Source organism: Echinops telfairi, unplaced genomic scaffold, assembly GCF_000313985.2.
Source record: "Echinops telfairi isolate 266 unplaced genomic scaffold, ASM31398v2 ScPeMD7_23;HRSCAF=83, whole genome shotgun sequence".
NCBI classification, from domain to species: Eukaryota; Metazoa; Chordata; class Mammalia; order Afrosoricida; family Tenrecidae; genus Echinops; species Echinops telfairi.
The window spans coordinates 44,918,822-44,939,124 of NW_022103920.1; the positions used below are offsets into that span (position 1 = coordinate 44,918,822).

The 20,303-nt window shown below is 39.7% G+C and overlaps 1 protein-coding gene and 1 non-coding gene across 2 annotated transcripts in view; one reads left to right on the forward strand and one right to left on the reverse strand.

The window, feature by feature from the left end:
• The window catches only part of MAGI2 (membrane associated guanylate kinase, WW and PDZ domain containing 2), a 1,552,529-nt gene that overhangs the window by 1,024,047 nt on the left and 508,179 nt on the right, over positions 1-20,303 (reverse strand). The gene's annotated exons all lie outside the window — the stretch shown is intronic.
• LOC115869262 lies at positions 17,809-17,943 on the forward strand. The gene has a single exon (XR_004046081.1). It is a non-coding gene; the product is annotated as a small nucleolar RNA SNORA5 (small nucleolar RNA).

Sequence of the window (20,303 nt, forward strand, 5' to 3'; positions counted from 1 at the left end):
CCACTATGAGACACAACATCCCTCACTGACCCATAGCCCTACAGGGGACAACACTGGAGACACTGTGTGGGAATTGTGCCTGACCTGATCCCACCACACCGAGGCAAAACACTAAGGGCATGCAACAGAACAGGAAGGGGAACAGAGCAACGAAGTCCCCAAGGAATACCAAAAATAGACTTTGGGGCCAGGGCTTGGCACCCCATCAGACTCGACCAGAAAACACTCCTAAAGGCCAACAAACAGTCCTTGAACCAACTACATGTTCAGTATTACATTTCTCATTTTGTGAGTGCTTGTACTGATTATTCAGTTAAAAAAAGAAAGATTTTACATGCACAAAATATTGTCACTGAAAACAATTCATTTTGAATCTCATCTATGTGGATTGGAATGGAATTCTAAAAATCTATTTACATGAAAATATTTTATATGGATCTTCCTACTATCATATTAAAAAAGAAAAATGATTTTAGTAATTAAGGACAAAAATCACCTATTCAGCAGCCCAGATCATCTTATGTGGACCATGTGAAATAAAATCATTGCCAGAATCAAGTAAATTACTTAGAAAATTTCCAAATGTTGGCAATACAATTATATGCATTCAGATATTATATAAAAACTGCTTACCTTTAAAGGCATTAGTTGTGATATCAATCAAAGAGATTCATTTTTAACAAAGTGGAATTTATAATAATAAATAGGAGTTGTCATTTCAAAGCTTTTACTTTTGGATTAAAACTTTTGGATTGAAACATAAAATTGTATAATAGATTTCAGCTTCAGTTGATGCTATATACTTAAATAACACTCTTTACAATCACATATCACGATTTGAATTGAAATAATATTGATATAAGTTCACTTGCTAGTTGAACTCAATGATGAATATTGGCTCTAAATGACTTTTTACCAATTCATAAAATTTCATTTATCCATGAAATATCTACATGTCTGAGTGTGGGTAAGCATTGAGCGGCTAACAGCAGACGTCCAAGGGTCAAGCCCCCAACCAGTCTTCAGTCAAAAGACAAAGCTAGAGATTCACCGACAAGTTGCTATAAACTGGAATCAACTTGATGGGAGCGGGTTTGGTGTTTTGGTTTAATAACATACAAATGAATATTCCTGAGGTCTTTTCTTAAAAGGAACTCTGAAAATCTGAGTGATCATGCTCTTTTAATGGAAATATAGACGAACTTAAGTTAAATTAAAATGAGAGAGACTTGGAAGATAGTGTAAGTCTCATCTTATGTTCCGCCATGGACATGAATTGTTTAAGGACAGTCCACTTAGTAAACCACATGATATTGGGTTTTGGTTTATTCCCTTTTGCCATACAGTCTTAAAAATTAGATGTATGTGTCATTTATGTATTTTGAAACTATCAATATCTTAGCTTTTTATTTATACTTTTCATATTATTTCTCAGAAACACGAGTACATAAAAGTATTCCAATGTACCTGGTATTTCTATTTGCTATTTTTTCTCTTCCTCAATGGGACTTTAAGTGCAATTATATTTCACGGCATGTGATTAGAGAGAATTTACTTTAGTCCTAGGTTTTCCAATAGAGACAATTTAATGGCTTTCATGGTCAGGGTATTAGTGAAGAGGATTCTCTGAAGCAGCACAATTGCCATGCACTTTATTCCAACCAGAGAAACACAGACAATTAGTTCTGTAGCTATTTTAAAAATGTCACTTGTTGAACAATTATGTTCTAATCATTGCATTGAAAGACTATTTGAGAATATAAATAGAAAAACAATTTTCAGAAAAAGAATTTTAAATATGCAAGAATGACGTTTTATAGCCGAAAGAGGCATAATAGCTCAAATTGGTAGATTGAAATCGTGTCAGTTCATTCATTTTCAGAATGTATACTTTGAAAATGTAGTACACTCGTTTTCTTCCCCAAGATTGCCTGTGTTTACTAGAACCGTTACTTTGGTTTGGGAGGACATAGTGTATTTGAGCGCACAAGCAGTACCTCAAAGGCCGTACAAAGCATCTCTCACTCCCTCTCAGAGCCATTGCATTGATTCTGACTTATATAAGGGACAGAGGAGGACTGCCCATGGGGATTTTTGAGACTGTAACTCTTTACAGCAGTGGAAAGCCTCATCTTTCTCCTGGAAGCTGCTAATGGTCTCAAACTACAGAGCATCTTTCAGGTTAGCAGTCCAGTGCATAACGCACTATGCCATCAGGGCTCTGCATGTTTGCATATGCACTTTCCGTAATACCTTGGCTTCTCATTTTATTCTGTGAACAAAATTAATGGGGGGAAAAAGAACAACAAAGTATAGACTCTCAAAATGGCCAAGCCTGGCACTGAAAGTCAGTTAAGACTTAAAGAAATCCTATCTTAACTTTATGTTCAAATATAGAAAAATAAAAGTTTCAGTAAAAAATGTTGATAAAGTTCTGGAGCTTTCCAGAAAACAAAAAGACTACCAGAATGCTCAGGGAATGCTCATATGCACATTCTGAAACCCGAACAATTAAAGCCTGAGCTATTTTGCCCAAACGCCAGTTGTTTACATTGTGCTGTTTGGTGCTCTGGAGTCGGTTGGGATCTGCGTCCACCAGAAAGAAGCACTGCCCCGTCTTGGTGCTGTCTGCACCGAGTTCCAATGGAAGCTCCTTGTTGCAGCCACTGTCAATCCGTCTTGCTGAGGGTCTTCCTCTTTGTCACGCCCCCTCCACTTTACCAAGCATGCTGTCCTTCTTCAGGGACTGGTTTCTCCTGACAACATGTCTAAAGAACCTGAGACAAAGTCTTGCCATCTTTGCTTCTAAGGAGAATTCTTGCTGTACTTCTTCCAAGACAGATGTGTTTGTCTTTTGGAAGTTCATGGTGCTTTCAAAATTCCAATAACCACTTCGATATATTCACAAGAACAATGAAATACTGAGTCAAGATGGCGTCCAGGTAGAATCACACACCTGATGCTCCTGCTGTTACACCAGAAAATTAGGACATAGGCATGGGAAGCAACAGGACCTACAGTTCCAGAGGGGCTTGTGGGGAGGAGGGTGTGGGGAAGAGAGAGGTGAGCAAACAACACCATAGACCAGGGAACAACCAGGGAACTACAATCAGCACCGAGGACGTAGATAGAGATCCTGGGGGTGATGGAGGAAACGCAGTCTATCTGAGAGAAATCACTCAGAGGCAGAGGGATTGAGTAGGATGGTGGGAGAGGAGGAAGGTAAAAGGAAGCAGAGGAAAGATCTAGGAAACAAAGCTATGGGTAGAGGTATAAGCATAGGTGTGTACATTTGTAAACACATTAATTCATAAAAATAGAGGTAACGGCCTAAGTCCACATATTTATATCATAAATGGATAGATTTTGGACCTCTGCTCAAGCCCTCCCTCAATGCCAGAACACTTTGTTTGAACAACCTGGCATTCTGTGATGCTCACCCTCCTGGAATGATTGCTGAAGACAAAAATGGTTGCATAATCAAATGTGGTGAAGAAAGCCACCAAAAGATATAGCATCTGGGGTCTTAAAAGCTTGGAGTTAAACAAGCGGCCATCTAGCAGAGAAACAACAAGTTGACATGGAAGAAGCACACCAGCCTGTGTGATCATGAGGTGTTGATGGGATCAGGTAACAGGCATCAGAAGACCCAAAATAACCACAATGAAAATATATTGTTAAGAACAAGGGGGGTTGGGCAGAGACCTCAAACCCATCTGTAGACAGTAGGATATGCCCTCAAAGAAGGGTCACAAGGAAGGGATGAGTCAAGCAGGGCGCAGTAGAGCACCAATGGAACACCATATTCCTCTGGTTCTTTGAGGCTTCCTCACCCCCAACTATTATGACCCCCCACCCCGTCTTGCCTTTCAGTTCTGGCTAGACTGGAGCATGTACACTGGTACATATTCGAGCTCAGGACACATGGAATCCAGGTCAGGAAAGGAGAAGGTGGGGGGAGGAAAGGAGGAAGGGGGAACCCATCAGAATGACTGATGCATAATCCCCACCTCCCTGAGGGGGATAAACAATAGAGACATGAGTGAAGGGAGACAGCAGTCGGTGTTAGATATAAAAATAATTATAATTCGTAATTTATCAAGGGGTCATGAGGGTTGGAGGTGGGGGAGGGAGGAAAAAAAGAGGAGCTAATATCAAGGGCTCAAATAGAAAGTATATGTTTAGTAAATGATGATGGCAACCTATGTACAAATGTGCTTGATACAATTGTTGTATGGATTGTTAAGAACCCCCAATAAAATGATCTTTTAAAAAATAATAATAATAAAAGATTGGTTTACACACACACAAAAATCACAGCATCTGTGGAGAGCAGTAAAACAAACTGCCTCAACATGCAGAGGTCTGCATGGCCTTTTAAAATCAGCTCCAACATCATGTTTTCCTCCATTCTACAGAGCAGCACAACCCACAGGGAGGCTCCTGTGCAGTTCTTTTTTCCTCTTCAAAGCATTTATTTTTCAGCCTTGGGGCCAGTCAGGAATCCACACTCTGACCCAGGGGCCCAAGAAGGTTGACTGAGCACTTTCTAAGGGTGGCCCAGAGGGAAAAGGCTAATTTCAAAAGCTCTCATTCTCCCTGGTTTGGCTATGTCCTAAGATAAATCAGCTTTCTTTATCTGCATCAGTGTCTCCCAGTATGTTTCTTTACCTTAACTGCACAAACCAACGCCCAGAAATACGCTTCTACATAAAGGGCCTGCATCTCACTCTGAAGCAGTTTCGGGAAGGAAGAAGTCCAACTTGGATGTCCTTCAGTCAATCTCCGTACTGTTCTTTCATCCACACATTCACTCATGACACACAGTGGGTATGTGATTGACACTGTGCCGGGTCTTGGCTTATAAGGACTTACAGAAGAACTCCTGTGGACTTGCAATCACTGGACTGGTTGGAGCAGGTCATGCTGGATGTAGCTGGCCTCTGGCTGGTATAAACTACTGAACACACTCTCCCACAGATAGGTCAAGCCTGCTGCCTTCAAAGGCTCCCGGGAGCAGAAGGTGGTGGAGAGCAGGCATTCAAAGGGGTTCCATGAGATCCTGTGTTTACCAGTGCTCCTGGTTGGCAGGTAGTTTCAGAATATTTGAGAACAGATCATTTCTTAGATGTTTTCAGGAGCTCTGGGGTTGCCGAGGTGAAACACCTCAGCTGCCAGCCAACAGGTCTTTGCTTTCAGCTCAGCCCAGCCGCTCTACAGAAGATGTTGCAGTCTGCTTCTGCAGAGAGGGGAAACCAGGAATCCCTATGGGGCCACAGAGCTCCTATCCTACAGGAGTCACTGTGAGTCAGCATTGGCCCGATGACAGGGAGTGTCGTTTAGGTATCTTGCACGCTTTGGGGACCTGGTCTCTCCCCATTCTTGTTCACACCTTCGTCCACTTTCTGTGGGTAAGACCGCAATGAAAGTCGATCCAAGGCTTCAGACAGTTCTTTCTCCTTCATCTCTTCTTTTTCAGAGCTGTCTCTTAAACATGGATCTGATTCTATTACTTTATTTAGGAAGCCTCAGTGCCTTCTCATTTTCTCCTGAAACTGTTTTCAGTCTACAAGGTCTATCAGACATTGAGTTTCCCGCAGATAAAAGGATAAAGAGTGGTACATGCCTACGACGGAATATTAGGTTGCTATTGCTACCTGCTGTTGAGTCCATGCCACAGCCCCCGACGTGTAACAGGATGAAACACTGCTTAGTCCTGCGCATCCTCACAATTGTTCTTATGTTTGAGTCCACTGTTGCAGCCACGGGGACAATCCATCTCATTGAGGGCCTTTCTCCTTTTTGCTGCCCCTACACTTTACCAAGGATGATGCCCCTTCCGGGGACTCGTTTCTTCTTATAAACTGTCCAAATTATGTAAGATGAAGTCTTGCCATTCTTGCTTCTAACAAGCATCTTTGCTGCTTCTGAAAGATCCCAGTGTTGAAAGCCTATAGAACAGTTTTACTCTGTACTCATGGGACCTTCGTGAGTCAGAACCAAGTCCGTGACAATGAAGCACTGTATAAAATGTACATACATTGATACAATATTTATGAGGGCAAGTAAAAAAGTATGGGTACAAAACCATAGAATCTATAATTCCAACTATATTCAAACCATAGAAGCCATCATTCAAAATAGCAAACTATGAAATGAATATTTCTTAATCCATCCTCCATGTAAGTCTATATACTTCTGGAGTTGGCGGTCCATCTCTCCAACCTTTTAACAAAGGATTATGTGCTCTTCAATTGGCAGCATGTCAAAACAGAAGTTTTGGCATCCTCAAACTCAGATCATGGTCTTTTTTCATGTTCTTTGAGTTTGGGGTTTAAAAATTCGGATAGGGCCAGATCAAGTCTTTAGGATGTATAGGGTAAGGTTTCTAATAAAATTTTGCCCCATTACCCTTCCCACCCTCAAAGAATGAGTGGATTCACTGGGGAGCACAAAGAACAGGAGAAGAATGGTACCTTGAAACTGATCATAGACAAGGAGAAAGAGAATGACGATTAGAGAATCTCACTGGTTTACAACAAACACACTCTTATTTGAGTTACCTGGTTCATAATTCTTTGGGGAAATGGTATGGTTCTATACTGCTTGGTGCTTATCTGGGCTATTTTAGTATTTTTGTTTTAAAATTTAATGAGAAAGTATTGCAATGATACAATTAATGCTCATTTCTTGTAATATCAGTGTGTCCTACCTATAACTCTTCATCTGGCAGTAAGTCTTGCCCCATTTCCCCCATTTGATTATGAACAAATAATCAATAAAAATAGCAATAGCAACACTAAGGTAATATTTGGCACAATGATAATATATCAGAGGTATACTTAGAGAAAAAATGTCTGAAAAGGCAGTTTAAATAAATTCCCACATTATATTCCAAGGTTAAGAGAATAACAACTCTAACTCATTGCCATCAACTTGATTTCACCTCATATTGACCTGTAAATACAGTTTACAGTAACATCTTTAGTTTCATAGACAAAAGGTCCATGATGAAATTTTTTATAGCTTAGATAATAATACCCCCAAATTATTTGAAAAGAGCTATTAAATATTCTACTTAAGTTTATTAATTAAAATTAATATGATATCTGTAAAACAACACCCCAAAATAAACGATGAGGTTACATCTAGTGGCAGCCATTAAAATGTACCATTTAGACCCCATAATGAAGTCTGTTGCTTGGCAGGTCCTTGCTAACACAACCAGATATTTTCCTGACTGCATAAACTCTCCCGGTGTAGTTCTCAGATATTTCCATCTAATCAGATTATCTTCCAATCTTTCAATATATATTTACATTGCACTCATTTCTCACTTATTGGCATATTAAAGTTCCAAAGATCAGAAAAACTGGCATTATGCAAAAATGGACGATGATCACAGCAGATCACAAAATGGATGATGACTGCATAATTACATGGCTACTAGACCACATCTTTATGGAGCCCTGGTGGTGTAGTGGTTAAGTGTTGGGTTGCGATCCACCTGGTCAGCAATTCTAAACCACCAGCAGCTCCAAGGGAGAAAGAGTGGGCTTTCTACTCCCATAAGTAGTTACCGTCTCCAAAACCCACAGGGGTCGCTATGAGTTAGCACTGCCTCAATGGCCGGAAAAGTGGGTGAGAAACTGCAACATTACATAACTGCAAAACCACCAACCATCATGGCCCAGCCACGTGGACACAAAACCTTAGCCATCACAGTTAGTTACTCTCACCTTGCAGTTTGGCATTCATTATTGTCAGTTTTCCTTTGTTACTGTGCACAATAGTCAAATAGTGGGATCTTTACTATAATTGTAAGTGCAAAATGCCAAATAACGAGGTAGTTGACAAATGTGGGGTAGGAGTTTTATATCAAATACTAGACTCTAATGTCCACAGTGTTAATTATACTTTAAAAACTAGGACACACGTTCTTTGAAGACTCTTAACAAAGTCAGATTACTATGAACGCTATACATTCTGAGTGCGGTTTTTATTCTGAAAACATATGTTCATTTCTGTCCATATGCTGGTTTCTCACATAGAACGCCCTCCTTCCCCTTTTCTGTTTTGTGAGCTTTCCCATGTCCACTCTCACCTCCAGGAAAAGCTAGTCATTCTTTCACTAAGATTCCAACGTACACGGCTGTTAACCAAACCGTTCTCAATTCAAACTCCCCGGGAGAAAGGTCCAGCAGTACGTTTTTATAAAGACATATGCCCGCAGAAACCCTATGGGGAAGTTCTGTTCTGTCCTTCAAAGTTTCCTATGAGTCGGAATTAACTTGAGGGCAGTGAATTTGCATAATAAAACACGTGAAAGCATAGCAGCCTGTATTTGGTTGTTTTTCTAATAAAAAAGTCAGGAGGTTATTCTTTAGTAGACATTGTACCTTATATACATTCAAAGTAAAGATTACAAAGTCTTAAAAAGGAGTTATGGGTAAGGTATGGAGTATGGAAGTCTGATTAAAATTTTAGAAAAGAAATAAATATATGTGAGTAACTTTATAAGCCAATATAGTCAGTCCCTGGGTTATGAACATCTCCAGCCAACTCTTACTTGCTCTTTAATATTAAGTATATTTGTCTTCCCTTTGAAATGAGTGAATCAACCCCTACTTACAATCAATGCTTCATCAAAAATAACCCTCCTGTGATGTGTGTGAAACTTTTAAATCATTGAAAAATTTGCGCTGAAGACTAAATGAGAATCTTACACATCTGTTCGATTTACTCACAAATTCCTAAAGACACAGTTAGGAACAGATCTCATTTTTTGAATTTTCATTCATACTTTCTCATTCATACCTTGCCCCCCCCCTTTTTTTTTGCACGAAAACCAAAGCAAACCAAAACAAAACCACTGCCACGGAGGAACCCGGACCTTAGTGTCCTACACATGGCTTCCCAGCCTCCACATCTTCTGAGAACCAGATAGCCTAATTGTTGTCGCCCCGAGCAGCTGATGGCCTTGCAGCGAGCAGTACAGTGCTTCCCAACAGCACCTCCAGGGCTCTTGCCCTGAAACAAGGCTGGATAAGAACTGTGTGCAGCTCCTATTGTGGACAAATTCACCTACAAAGCACACTGGGGAACAGAGCTCAGCTGTCATTTGGGGGCTGCTTCTAGTGCCTTTGATTCTCAATGCAAGAAGCTTGCCTCTCAGTCTGTCTCTCTACCTTGCTGTTAACTTGTGACTCAATTGTCTTTGAGTTCTATAAACTTGTCTCAAAGATGCACATAGCCAGTCTTATTCGTCTGCCCATCATGCCACTAGATAACAACTTTTCCTGATGATTGGCTCTTACTTTTAACATTAACCTGCCTGACTTTAAACCTCATCATCACCTGTGGCTTTTTACATCTCATCTTTCTTTAGAGACAGGCCATTACCTGTGACTTCTGAAATATATTTGTGTTCTATCAGTTCATAACTCTTATCCAAGCCCATATCTTGGTTCTGGACCTCATAACCTCCTAGTGTGCCAGACTCTTTCTTCTCTTCTACTACCCTACCGTTTTACATTCCTGCTCAGCTAACCTTCCCCAAATATCCTTTTAACTGTGTTCTTTTCCTGCTAACAAATTCAGTGGCTTTCCATTTCTCAATGAGTAAAACCTAAACCTCTTAGCCTGGCATTTACATTTCCAAAATTGGGCTGCACGCTACCTTTCCAAATTTATCTCCATCCAGAATATAGTGTATGTTCCTTTCATTCTCAAATTTTAAAGCTCGTAAAACACCCCTGGGGGTTGTGTGGTGCAGATTGAAAGTTGGAATCTCTCATCCTGCATCTTCAGAGATCTTGGGACAAAGGTCCTAGTGTGAAGTGATGGGCTTGGCATTTAAGCTCATGCACCGCCGACTCTGATCCAGTCGCATGACACACCATGAGAAACATCATGGGTACATACTTGGGTACAATGAAAGCATTTTAGATGGTAAGCACTATTTTCTTTTTTTGCTTCTTCATCTGTATCTAAATTGTGCTCACACCAAGGGAAAAAATCCACTCATGCATTTAAACTAAGTCTACTTGTCATTATGATACAAATAATTGCCCAATTGAGGTCTTTATAAGACAAGTGTTTCTGTTTTCTTCTCTTAAACATTCGCACAGGTGGTTGAAACAAACATTTCACATCTGGTGATATCTATCTGTTGTTATTATTATTTTTTTCTATCTGTTATTATTATGTTATGGTTTATATGACATGATGATAAAAAGAATCCAGAAGTTTATTTTGGCAAATCTTCAGTTTTCTAGAATGTTCTGGTTCTAATATACAGGGTGCTAGATGGGTCTTAAAATTGGCTATTTTAATGCAAAGTTGCCTTAAAGCAACTATTTTTGTAAAGCATACTAATGTTTAAAAATTTTTTTGTATCAGATATGTGTAGTAAGAAGTCACCCAAAGAATTACAGAGTGCATGCAAGTATGGACATTGAGTGTCTCTTATCTCTCCTGGAAAAGCCAATTAAAATATTTGGCAAAAAAAAATGTTTTTAGAATGCCTATTGATTGCACCTATTGAAGCAGAATATTTGGTCAAAATGGTTAATCAGTAAACACTGCAAGCCATCTGTGAGCCTTGACGTTCATTTCTGTCTGTGATTTTCTCAAGTTTGAGGAACAGCTGGAGGAGGCTGGCAGTTATTATCGGAACCACTCTCTTCTCTAATATCAATGCTGCTAACATAGTTTTTGAACTTCTAGCCTAGATTATCCTCTACTCCAAATCTCAACTATTATGTTGAAAACTAAAATGTTTTCTTCCTCCTGATTTCAAGGTGTAAATCAAGCACCACTCTGAAATCAGCAGTTTTTGTAATCATTTAAATAAAGTTCCTCTGTATATCTGTGTGTGTGGGCTGTGAGTGTGTGTGTGTGTGTGTGTGTGTGTGTGTGTGTGTGTGTGTGTGAGAGAGAGAGAGAGAGAGAGAGAAGAGGGGACAGAGGGCACACAAAAATCAAACAATAAAAAGGTAAATACCTTATAATAACATCATGACATCTTCCCTCCAAAAAGTCTCTATTTAGTAACATTTAAATTATAACTACAGTAGTTTGAGTTGTGAATTCTTAGATCGATAAGAAAGTACATAAAGAGAGAAAGAAAAAATCAATCTCAGCGACAACACCGATTTTCTCCTCTTTCTTGCCCTAGTATCATTAATGTGTAAGGTATTGATTCTGCTTTAAAAATAACAGTTCCACAGACAGTTTCCTGGGGTTGAGATCGCCGTTCATTTTAATTTTCTTTCAAGTGGATTTCACAATCAATGTTCACCACGCAAAGATGATGTTCCAGGAACCAAATGAAATTGGGCTATTTCTAACTTGCAACAGCTTTTAAAATTCTTTTCTGCCATAAACCCAATTATGAACACATTTAATGGAAAAGATGCCAGTCTAATGCTTAAGAACAAGTTGTAGTGTTGAGAGTCATGCGACACCTAAAATTTACTTTTGAAATTGTCAATGGATAATCCTTTCTTGTAGTTAATAAATCATTAACATCTTTCTCTTTCTCTTGCATTCAGAATTTTTACATTGAATTTACATTTCTGCTTAAAGTTCTCCTTGTCATTTTAAATTTGTCCTATTATGGAGATAGGGCACAGAATAAGATGCCTCTTCATTTAAAATTTTATGTTTTCATCAACTTGGCGGACACTAACTCGGAGTACACTGCCAGTTTGTCGCTCCTGGAGAACCCCTTTACAGCCACGGAGCGCTTCTTCATCTGGTATCTGTCTGGATGACTTCTACGTCTCTCTTTCTAAATGAAACCTCCAACAGCTAAACCAGTTGTGGAGTTGACTGTGATTCACAAAGACCCTGTGTGTCACATTAAAACCGGACTCTAATGGGTTTTCATTTGCTGGTTTTCTGGCCGTAGACTGTCAACACTCTTTCATGGTCCCTCAGTGTTGGCAGCCAAGTGCACTAACTGTCTGCACCATCTAGGGACTCCTTTATAAATCAAGCCCCACAAAGTTGGTGGGTTTTTTTGTAAAATAAGATAATATTGGCTTTTACGTCTGTCTATTAAAAAAAAAACCAACTTCAAAGAACAACTGGAAAAATGGTCTCAGGTAAGGTCAGGGCATGATGAAATAGAGCAACACTGATCATAGACTAATTCCGTGTAGCCATAGGCTAATTGAGCCTAACTCTTTGTACTGTGGAACACTCATTACATCTCCTGATGCCAGAGGCCCAGCCAGATGTGCCTAGTTGGACAAAAGGTGGATCTACAACACATCTTTCTATTGCTCTATAATGCTCCATTTCCCCAATTTAGCCTTGTCCTGCCTCAAATTCATTTTACATCTCTGGCAAAAAGCCTATAAAGTTATTGCCTTGAATAACATTTCAAAAATGTATTTTCCTAAAAAATATTATTGAGGTCTTTCATTATATATTAATAGATTTGAGAGCGGGTAGTTGTAATGATAATGATTCTTAAGGAAATAAGTAATGTGCAAAGCATAAAAGGATTTTATTCTCAAAGAGCTCACTTATACTCGAGCACTAAACATAATTTGAATCAATGTAAAAAGGAGAGCTAGCTATTATAGATGTGCCTTTTAAGGACATTACATAGTACAGTCTACTCTATACGGCCAGCGCAGCTGTGGTGATATGCGGTGTTTCATTTACTAGTAAAAAGAATATTGTAATTGGAAAGTGAGTCTTCAGAAAGAAACCCTGCTCACTCCAGTGACAGCCTGTGTTCTGAAGGGGGGTGTGGGGGAAGATGCACTGACCATTTTTTGGCTCTTTATCATGGAACTTTCCAACCAGGGAGGACTTAACTAATAAGAATATTTAATAATAAATGCACTTATGATTTTATGAAGAAAACCACCTTTGAAATAGTCCAAGATAATCCCTATCTGTCTTCAAACAGTATTTTTCAGTAAAAAAGAAATCCTGTAATATCATATCCAAACCAAAATAACCCATTACCATCAAGTAGGTAAGAGCCCTGGTCGTGTAGTGGGCTACTCGCTGGGCTTTTAACCACAAAGTCAGCAGTTCGACACTACCAGATGAGGCTTTCTCGACCTGCAAAGAGTAAGTCTCAAACACCCACAAGAGGTTTTCTCCCCTGTCCTACAGGGTCACTGTGAGTTAGAACCGACTTGAGGGCAGTGAGTTTGGCTTTTGCTGTTAAGTCGGTTCAGACGCACAGCAAACCTGTATGACAGATTAGAACTGCCCACTGGATTTCCAAGGCCATAAATCTTCAAGGAAGTAGACGGCCACAACTTTCAGCTATGAGCCACAGCCCACATTTCCAGAGCTTACCTCTATAAGTTATGTGCACATTTAAAAATAGCACAGAAAGGAAAACATACTACATGATCAGAAAAAGAATAAGTGATGGATAAAGTCGACTAAAGTAGAAAAAATAAAATTACAGAGTGACCCAAGCATTGGCTGCTTACTACAAAAGCAGCCACACAAATCTACCAGTTGCTCTGAGGGAGAAAGAGGAGGCTGTCTGCTCCCATAAAGGTTTACAATCTTGGAAATCTATGGGGCAGTGCTAGTCTGTCCTCTACGGTTGCGATGAGATGGAATCAATTGGGTGTCAGTGGGGTTCATTTTTATTTTATTATGATTGATATCTCTTCGATATCATTATTCACTTTGTGTTCTGTAGCTGGTAGATATAATCCTTCAAACTGTCCCCAAATGACCAAGTTTAAATGCTTTCTGTCTTGTCGTTTCCCTCAATAATTATTTTTCAAAGTACGATGAAGGAAAATTATTTTTGCTAAATTACAGCATTGGGCCCATAGTCTAGGGAAACAAATCCAGTGACACTCATCGAGGTGCACGAGAGAACTGTATGCTGAGAAGTACCTTTACATCGAGAAGACACCCCAGTACAGTCCAACTCAAGTCCATTAGTCCAACGCTAGTCCGTGTTTCCCTCTTCAAACTCAGAGCTGATGCCCAAAAGTGAAGCAGGAAGCAAGGAGAACATAGGCCAGTGGGTGTAGTCACTTTAATCCCAGGTCTCTAGGAACATAACAGGATGCTGGAAGCTCTCAGGTTTGGGTGGCCCAAATGGAGCCACCCCTAAGGGCAAGTCAAGTCCCAGCAGGCAGGGAGGCATGGGGGCAGAGGCAAAGCCAGGTCATGGAGTGCCCCATTCTTATACAAAAGGCTTATGACACTCAGGAGATGCAATCAGGTTGAAACTTGATTGACAGATTGGACTCCACTCCTAGCCCAGGGTGTCTAGTTGACATTTAATAAATTCTGTCAAACAATAAAAACAATCTATTCTACAGCAATATATGCACAATATTGAACTATCTCCCTAAAACCTAGGGATTTCTCTTTTCTCTTGCATTTCTTCAATATTTATCGGTTTCAAGCTAGCTACAAAGCATTCTACTACATTCTGTGGATACAAATGGTAAAAATATAAGTGGTTCCAATAGAGAGAAACCTGTATCTTCATGCTGAAGCCAAACAGCTGATGCAGAAACTAAAAGAATGTGTAGCAAATACCATGCTAAGGGGAAAGGCCAGTACAGGGGCTTGTTAGCCCTACAGTTGAAGTCAGTGACCGCTTCGGGAAAGAGTGGCTTGTATTCTGTTATCTCAAGTGTTGATTTGATGATTGTTAACTTTCCCCACATGTACATAGGTCAAAACAAATGGATTTCTCTATCCGTCCGGATTTCAGCAAATTTGTACTAGATTGCTAGTGAATCTGGTTTTCATTCAAATATATCTCTTTTCCCTGATGACCTCTCAAGGAGACTTTTCCTTTCCATGATTTTCTAAAACGCCACAGAATCACTGCACATTTCACAATACTGTGAGAGAAATAAGGTTGAAATGGGAAACACAGTTTAGAAAATGATACTATTGAAAGAAATTAATACAATTATTTCCATTAAAAAATGTCCTTGTGTTTTCTAAGTTCAGAAGGAAATGCTCCTATCTGATGGTAAAAATGACTCAGTCAGTCAAACTCTGAGCATACCTTTTATAAATTGCTTGCATATTTAAAGTGAGTGTCAGTTCACATGTAAACTCTCTGCTCGGGAGTCAGTTCTGACTCACAGAGTCCTGTAGGACAGACTGGAATTGGCCCCGTGGGTTTCTGAGACTGTAAATCTTTACAGGAGCAGAAAGCCTCATCTTCCTTCTGAGCAGCAGCTGCTGGGTTGCAACTGCTAATCCCAGGTATCCCACTAAGACATCAGCGCTCACAAAATTAGTGTAGAAAAGAAAAAAAATAATACACAACACAGAAAAAAAGAATAACAAATGAATAAAGTTGAATCACCTAAAGCAGGAAAAAAGAAAACTACCTTTTATTATGAAAGATGTCTGCACTTTATTGTCAGTTGATCTTCCAGGTCAACGCTCACAATTTCTAAAACCAAGGAAGGCAGCAGCTAACAAGTGATTTGATGACATTTCTTTTGCCAAGAACAAAACTAACAGCTAAATACTGTCGAATGTCAAAGGCACACAGCTAACATGAAGTGTATGTTTTTGCCCAATGGGTATTTTCTGTACCTTTTCTGATGGGTCAAAGGAATCCTTTTGCTAGCCTATCATTTCAAATGGGGAGATTGTGGTATTCAGTCAGATAAACTTGAGGAAGTTTAAGCCTACATGTACACTGACATATAAAAAAATCAATTATTCCACATTCTGAGTACCAATGGATGTTTGCAGCTATCACTTCTATTTCGAGTTGAGCTTCATGCGAAATTGAAGGCCCAGATAGCTTGACTCTCTCAGTGCCTTTGGGGAGCACTCTACTTTGAGAACACAACTCTTGTCTAGTCACTGTGAGTGCCTGTCATCTCGAGAGGCTCAGCTTGCGGCACTCTGTCTGACAGCATCCCCCTCCTGTTCAAGAGGTTTTCAGTGCCTAACCCCTCAGAAGTAGACAGCCTGCCCTTTCTTCCTGGTGTGTCATTAGTCTGCATGCTCCACTGCAACCTGTTCACCCTGGGTGAGCCTGCTGGTATTTGAAATACTGGTTACAGCAACACACGACCATCACAGCAACACACAGCACACACGACCATCCCAGCAACACACAGCCATCACAGCAACACACAGCACACACAACCATCACAGAAACACACAACCATCATAGCAACACACAACCATCATAGCAGCACACAACCATCATAGCAACACACAGCACACACGACCATCCCAGCAACACACAACCATCATAGCAACCCACAGTACACACAACCATCCCAGCAACACACAACCACCACCGAACGACAAACTCACAGCCAAGTGGAATGTACTAAGTATGAAGCTAAGAAAATTGGAGTTATCAGAAAAGAGAAATGGAATGCATAATGATTGATATACATCATAAGGGAACCCTGGAGGCACAGTGGGTTACACAGTGGGCTGCTAGCCACAAGGTCAGCGGTTGAAACCCACCAGTGGCTCCCAGGAGAAAAAGGAGGGTTTCTACTTCCACAAAACTTTACAGTCTCTGAAACCAAAGAAGCCAGTTATCTCCTGTTCTAGGGTCACGGGGAGTTACAATTAACTAGATAGCAGTGAAGTTTGAAAGGGAGCTGAACTGGGATGATATTTACTGACCATTTGGAGCAAGGCAATCAAATGGTTTATTATGATGCAAATGACACATTCAAAAGGAATGGTGCCACATTCATTGTCAAGAACATTTTAATATCTATCTTGAAGTACAATGCTGTCTGTGATAGGATTATCTATGCACATAGAAGGAAGTCCAATTAATACAATTATTATTTAATTTATGCACTAACCACTAAAGCAAGTGATGAAACAATTGAAGAATCCTACGTATTTCTTCAGTCTGAAATTTATCAAACACAATCAAGATGCATCCATAATTACTGATGATTGGAACACAAAAGTTGGAAACAAAGAGAAAGTAACAATACTTGAATAATATGTATGTTTTGTTGACAGAAACAAAGCTAGAGATCCATGATAGAATTTTATAAAACCAATCACTCTTTATTGCAAATACCTTTTTCGACAACATAAACTGTGACTATATGCATGGACTCACCAGATGGATTGTACAAGAATCAAATTGCCTACATTTGTGGGAAGAGATGATGGAATAAGCTCAAATTCAGCAGCTAAAATGAGGCCAGCGACAGACTCTGGAACAGACTGTCAATCGTTCATATGTAAGTTCAAGTTGAAGTAGAAAAAAAACTGAAAGACGACCTTGAGAGCCAAAACACAACCTTGAGTATATTCCACTTTAGTTTCAAGAACAGATCTGATGCACTGAACACAAATGACAGAAGACCAGACAAGTTGGGAAATGATATCAAGAATAGCATAACTGAAGAAAGCAAATGGTCATTAACGAGACACCAAAGAAATAAAAGAGTAAAGTGAATGTCAGAAAATATTCTGAAAATACTTTTGTTTTTGGACACTAAAGCAAATGGAAGAACTATGAAGTAAAACAGCTGACATAAAATTTCAACAGGCAACTTGAGAACAGAAAGTAAAAGTATTATAATGATGTGTAAAAATCTGGAGTTAAGAAGTCAAACAGGAAGAAATTGATTAGCATTTCTCTAACTGAAGACATTGAAGCAAAATATCAAGGACTGGGTGGCAGTATGACGGAGTCTATGGTCAGAATATTGAATGATCCAAGAAACATCAGATGATGATGGAAAGAATACAGAGTCACTGTAGCAAAAAAAGAACTGGTCAACAACCAACCACTTCAATAGATAGCATATGATTAAGGATGTGTGTGTGTTAGGCAGTTGTGTCAAATTCAGTGCCTGTCCCACCCATGGCTGGCACTGGCTCAAAAGGCTGCCACAGAGACACTGTAACTCATGGGCCCTGTTCCTCTCTGCTGAGCCTCAGGGATAAATTTTGTTACAGACATTGAAAAAAAAAAAAAAAGGATGTGTGTTAGGACTCTCTAAAGAGATAAAACCAAATTGCTGATAATATATTTATTTATAAAGATAATTAGATATATAGCAAGAAATTAACTGTTAAATCATATACAGATAAATATATAATACAAGAAATGAATGGTTAAATTATAAAGTGCTACAAATGGCTCACCGCAACTCACTCCCATGAGAGTTGTGAGAGACTAGCAGTCCTTCAAGTCTAGTCTGCTGCCAGATCTTCCTCTATTTATAGAGAGAGCTAGGCTATGTAGCACAGCAGCCAATCACAAGGCAGGTCACCAACTGCCAGCCAGGTCACCATCCTTCAGTACCCAGCTCGAGATGTCTTAAAGGGATCTCAACTTACAGCGACACAGTCCACAGGCTAGGCGTCCCACAGGTAGTTTAGCCTTTAAATTGAGGCACAGAACAAGCAAGGCAGCCACACACTGGTCCAATGATCAAAGAGCGAAAGACAAGAAAGGCGAGACTCACCAAGCCATTTATCTCTCTGCCCTTCAGTTAATCCCACTTGTGTTTATCGGCCAGGCTGGCACAATAAACTATCTCAGGATGGATGGTACTGAAGGAGAAATCCAAGCTGTACTGAAGGCATTAGTGTAAACCAAGACTCTCAGAATTGATGGAATACCAATTGAAATATTCCAACAAATGATACAGTGCAATACTCACTCCTTTATGCCTGACTATTTGACTGGAAGAGAGCCACCTCTGTGCCCACCCCAACGAAAGGTGATCTAGCAGAGTTTGGAAATTACCAAGCAACATCACTAATATCATATACAAGTAAAATTTTGCTGAAAATAATTCAACAATAGTTGAAGCAGTACATTGACAGGAAGCTACTAAAAATTCAAGCTTGATTGAGTAGAGGGCATGGCAAAAGAGATATTATAGCTGATATTAGATAGACTTTAACTGAAAGCAGAGAATAACTGAAATATATTTACTTGTCCTTTTTTGACTATGCAAAAGTTTTGTATTATATAGAGCATAGCAAACTATGAGTAAAATTAAGAAAGAGGATGGGCAGACAGTTGAACAGAACAAGGGAATACTGCCCAGTTTAAAATGTGGAATGGTATGTGTCAGGGTTGTATCCTTTCAAAATCAGAATGTAATCTGTATGCTGAGCAAATAATCAAGAAGTTGGACTATATAAAGAAGAATGCAGCATCAGGATTGGAGGAAGGTTCATTAATAGCCTACACTATGCAGCTACCACAACCTTGCTTGCTGACAGTGAGGAGTGCTTGAAGCTCTTGCTGATGAAGATCGAGGACTACAGCCTTTAGTATGGATACAACTCAGTATAAAGAAAAACAAAATCTCCACAGCTGAACAAATAGATATCATGATAAAAAGAAAAAAAAATGAAGCTCTCAAGGGTTTTGCTTTGCCCCGTCATCAATGTTCATGGAAGCAGCAGTCAAGAAATCAATGTACTGCATTGGGCAAAGCTGCCTCACAAGACTTCTTGAAAGTGCTGATGAGTGAGCAAGGATGTTTTTTGAAGGGTGTCATTCACAGTGTGACTGATCCAAGTCCTGGTATTTTCATTTGCCTCATATGCATGTGAACGTTGGACAATGTATGACGAAGTTGGTGGAAGAACTGATTCATTTGAATTACAGTGTTGACTAAGAATATTGAAAGGACCGTGAACTGCAAGAACAAACACATCTGTCTTGGGAGAAGTACAGCCCGAATGGTGCTTAGAAGCTCAATGGAAAGTAAATGTCTAGAAAAGAACGGTGGCAATGCATGTACAGGTATGTCTGATACAATAGATGTATGGATTGGAACAGGAGTTGTAAGAGCCCGCGATACAATTATCTTTAAAAAAAGTGAAAAAGGTGAGGCTTGGAAGTACTTCTGATATTATTAGGAGAGACGAGTCTCTGGCCAAGCCCATCGTGCCTAGTACAGCGGACGGGCAGTAGACAAGGAGAATAACCCAAATAAAACAGATTGGCACACTGACTGCCACAAGTGCTCAAACATAACACTTGTGCTGGCGCCGCGTTCGGTCCCTGGGTCGCAACTGCCTTGATGGCACCTTGCAACAGCGTGATCTCAGCGCCTTAAAATTGCATCCGCCCTGTCCTATGCCGCACTCATAAGTATAGTGACATCTGTAGTAATGCCGTATTCTTAAGCACAGCTCTCTCCTCTTTAATAATAATAATAATGGGCCGTGTACTATTTTAAGTGCTTTTCATCAACCCAAATAATCCTGGTGTGGACTCTATAAGATAAATTCAATATTATCTGTTTTTTTAAACAGAAGAACAAAGGTGTAGAGAGATTAAGTTGCCCGAGATCACA